Here is a 4317-nt window from a genome sequence, read left to right on the forward strand (position 1 = left end):
CTCTCTCAAATAAATAAACAAAGTCTTTCTTAAAATGTTATTTTTCTTCCTCTGGTTTGGTCAGTAGCTCTATTCTTATTCTTTCCGTGGTAACCCCCCAATTCTAATGTTCATATTTAATTAAAGTCTAATGTTAATCAATATTTTTATGGACAGTACAAAGACCTTGGATTAATTGAACCAGTGGCTCCAACTCTTTGCTTTCCCTGTATGCAAACCCTCTGCCATGATCCTTCATAGCTTCCTCCTGCTATAACGCTGGACTGAGTCATGTGATTTGCTTTGGCTAATTAGGTGTCAGAAGAGTCTTGAAAATGTGCTTGTACATTTCCATTGCTCTCTTTTGTGTCCCTGCCATTGCCATGAGAACTCACCTTGACAGCCTGGCTGGTGAGTGAGACACATGGAGCAGAGTAAAGGCCCCTAGCCAAGACCATTCTAGATTAGCTGAGCCCGGACACATAAGCAAGTCCAGCCAAGCTCAGGAGAGCTTCCTAATCCACGCCCAGCTGACACCAGACGTGTGAGTAATAAACAAATATAGCTATATCCCTCTGAGGTTTTGTGGCTGTTTGTTATGCAACAGATAACTCATACATGTTCAAGGACGAGCTTACTATACACCCATTACCTTCCAGTATCCTCTTATACTTTACATACAATCACTCCATTATTTCTGTTTTGCCTTTCTGAATCCCACAAATTATAAATTGTTCTTGTTTCTTGTCCTGTTATTTGCTCATATTTACTCATGTTTGCTATTTTATTTGCTCACCAACCTTTATTGTGACTCAGATCTTCCTCCTGGGATTTTATTTCTTCTTGAAATATATCTTCTAGAAGTTCCCTCAGTTAAGTTCTGTTGGTAGAAACTCTTGGGTTTTTTTTTTTTTTTAACTTTTTAAAAATTTTTATTTATTTATTTTTGAGAGAGAGAATGAGCACAAGCAGAGGGCGGGGCAGAGGGAGAAACAGGCTCCCTGCTGAGCAGGGAACCTGATGCAGGAATTGATCTCAGGATCCTGGGATCATGACCTGAGGCGAAGTCAGACGCTTAACCGACTGGGACACTGAGGCACCCTGAAATTCTTCGTTTTTGTTCATCTGAATAGTACTGTGTTTTCATCCTTGAAAGACTAAGTACACAATTCTAGGTAGACAATTATTTTCTCTCATTAAATTAAGGCAATTATTTCATTAATGATATTATTTCATGCTACTATTATTATCACAGCTCCCATTAGTGCCATTGAGCAATCAGGAGCTGGTATCACATTATTCCGTTATAGATTGTCTGACTTTCCTCTCTGCTTTTAAAATCATCTTTTGGGAAGCCTGGATGGCTCAGTCAGTTGAGTGTCCAACTCTTGGTTTCTGTTCAGGTCATGATCTCAGGGTCGTGGGATTAAACCCCTTGTTGGGCTCCTCGCTCAGATTGTGATCTACTGGAAGTTACCTCCCTCTGCCTCTCCCCCCATGATCATGTGTTCTCTCTCCCTCTCTCTCTTTCTCTCTCAAAATAAACAAATCTTTAAAAAAATTTATCTCTTGTGCTTTGGTGTTCTTCCAGAATAGATCTAGGTTTTCTATTTCCTTATCATACCTGATAATTCAGTGCGTTTCTTAAGGATTCTTATCTTTCATCAATTCTGGAAAATTCTCAATCATTATTTGACAATTGCCTTGCTCACATTCACTTTATAATTTCCTAACATAACTGACAAGCCTATGATGAACCTCCTCACCTTTTCCCTTTCTTTGTCTCTCTGGGATGGTGTTTGGATTATTTTCCTCAAATCTATCTTTTATTTTTATTTTTTAAAAAGATTTTATTTATTTATTTGACAGAGAGAGATCACAAGTAGATGGAGAGGCAGGCAGAGAGAGAGAGAGAGAGAGAGAGGGAAGCAGGCTCCTTGCTGAGCAGAGAGCCCGATGTGGGACTCGATCTCAGGACCCTGAGATCATGACCTGAGCCGAAGGCAGCAGCTTAACCCACTGAGCCACCCAGGCGCCCTCAAATCTGTCTTTTAGTGCACTAATTTCTCTTCAGCTATATCTAATTTGGTGCTTAAACCTTCCAATGAGCTATTTGTTTAAGACAGATCTTGGGGCACCTGGGTGGCTCAGTCAGTTAAGTCAGTTAGTCAAGTCAGTTAAGTCAATTAAGTCAGTCTCAGCTCAGGTCATGATCTCAGGGTGGTGGGAATCAATCCCCGCATTAGGCTGTGTGCTCAGAGCGGAATCTGCTGGGGGTTATTTCCCACCCCTCTCCTTCTGCTCCTACCCTATTTGTGCTGGCTCTCTCACTCTAAAATAAATAAAATCTTTCTAAAGAAGAAAACAGATCTGCTTCTGCTACTTGATTTCTCTGCTTATTTCCTTATGGGTTTTGTGGTTCTTGATTGTGAGATCATATTGATTTGGAAGCCTATCTGTGGGAATTCTTTGAGATCTGGGTTGACAGTGAGTTCTTCCAGATAGGACGTGTGTGTGTTTCAGCCAAGTAACAGAGGTACTATCAACTCAGACCCATTTTAAATTGAAATGTTCTGCTTGTGGGCTTTTGGACCATGCAAACATTGTGGCCATGTGATGGTCAGACTTTAACCATGGATCCATTAGAGGTAAAATGCACTGCCTCTCTACCTAGAGCCAAGACAGAGACAACTTTCCTTGCTGCCTAGCTCTGCTGGGCAGATTTTTTTTTTTTCTTCTAGTTTATCCTTCCCCTAAAGATACATCCCCTTTTGGGGTCCCAACCTGATCTTCCAGTTTGGCTCTCATCTTGCCTGGACCTCGGTAAGTGCCCCTACAGCTAGCAGTATCATCATTGTTTACCTTCCTCTAGAGATGATTTTCAAAGTATTTATCAGTATAACACACATGCTAACCTATCAGAACAATGCAGACTGTATCTCTGCATAACTTCTGAACATCAACACTATCTAACTTCCTAGGCTTGGGTTTCTGCTTTCTTCCTGGTCTCAGATGATTTTCCTGACTTTCTCACAAGCTTATCTATGTATTGAAAAGGGTGCTTTCAATATTTCTCCTAGCATTTTAATATATTTTGTTGCTGTTATATTTGAAGAGTCTACAATACTGCTAGAAATAAAGTCCAAGTAGAAATGTATTAGGCTCATGCAACAAAACATCCAGAGGCAAGCTAAGCACTGTAGCTTAATGTCATATGAGACCTAGGCTCTTTCAGTCTTTCCATTTTGCCAGCTTTAGCATTTGCTTGTCAGATCATAAGCACATGATTGGGACTGAACTTCCAACCTTTAGGTCTGCTTAGAGGCAGGAATCAAATAAAAATGACAAAGCACTTGAGGATACTCAACTAAAGTCTTAGTGGACTTTGCTAAACCCACACCCACACACACACGTTGGTCACCTGACTGCCTTGTCTAACCACTGGCTAATGAGATTACCATGAATAGCTTGGACTAATTATGAGTCATTCCTTCTAGCAGCAGTGAAGATCTACCTCCCCTGAGATCAAAGAATCTCCACTAGTACCTGAACAAAATGGGGACCCAGCACAGCGCCTGCCACACAAAGGGAACTGTTCCTTTCGTTGTACATTGACTTGAGTATCCACTAGGTGCCAAAGGCACTATGGAGGCAAAAATGAATTTGACACGATCTCTGCTACGCAGCAAGAAAGAGATAAAGTTTGAAATGGGGTTAGGACTTCGTATCAGCTCCCTAATTCCCAGCAGCGCCCTCACTAACAACCCTTAAAGCTAATTGACCTGCGCCAGATTACACTGCGCAGTAGCTGGCTGCAGCGGCTCGCTCTCTGGACGCCTCGCCCCGAAAGCCAGTCCCGCATGCGCACACCGCTTTCTCTCTGACGCATCCCCGGAAGCACTGGCGTTTCGGGGGCGGAACCGGGAAGCGTTTCCGGGGGCGGGAGGCGCAGGCTGAGGCGGTCGCGGCGGCGACGGCTTGAACGGGCCTGACGCCGGTGGCGGAAAGTGTCCGGCGGCCGGGTAATGTGAGCGCGGAGCCGTTAGCAGGTACTGCGGAGTCGGGACAACAGGTAGCGAGAGGGCAGGGAGGGAAGCCGGAGAGGTTTAAGGGCTTCTCTGCAGGTCCCGGCGCTCGCGCGCCGCTGGCCCGGCAGGCCCGTTCCGCAGACCGGGATGCTTCAGCCGCGCTCTGGCGGTTGGAGTCCCGGTAGCCCGGTCCGACTCCTGTGGTTTCCAGCCAGCCCAGTACGCGGACCGCGACCCCAGGGCCCCCGAGGCAGCGTCTCGCCCAAGGTCACCCCATGGCGGCGGACCTCGGCGGGCCAGAGCGCTTAGA

The sequence above is a fragment of the Enhydra lutris genome, unplaced genomic scaffold (assembly GCF_002288905.1).
Source record: "Enhydra lutris kenyoni isolate GAN:26980312 unplaced genomic scaffold, ASM228890v2 scaffoldscaffold13, whole genome shotgun sequence".
Lineage (NCBI taxonomy): Eukaryota > Metazoa > Chordata > Mammalia > Carnivora > Mustelidae > Enhydra > Enhydra lutris.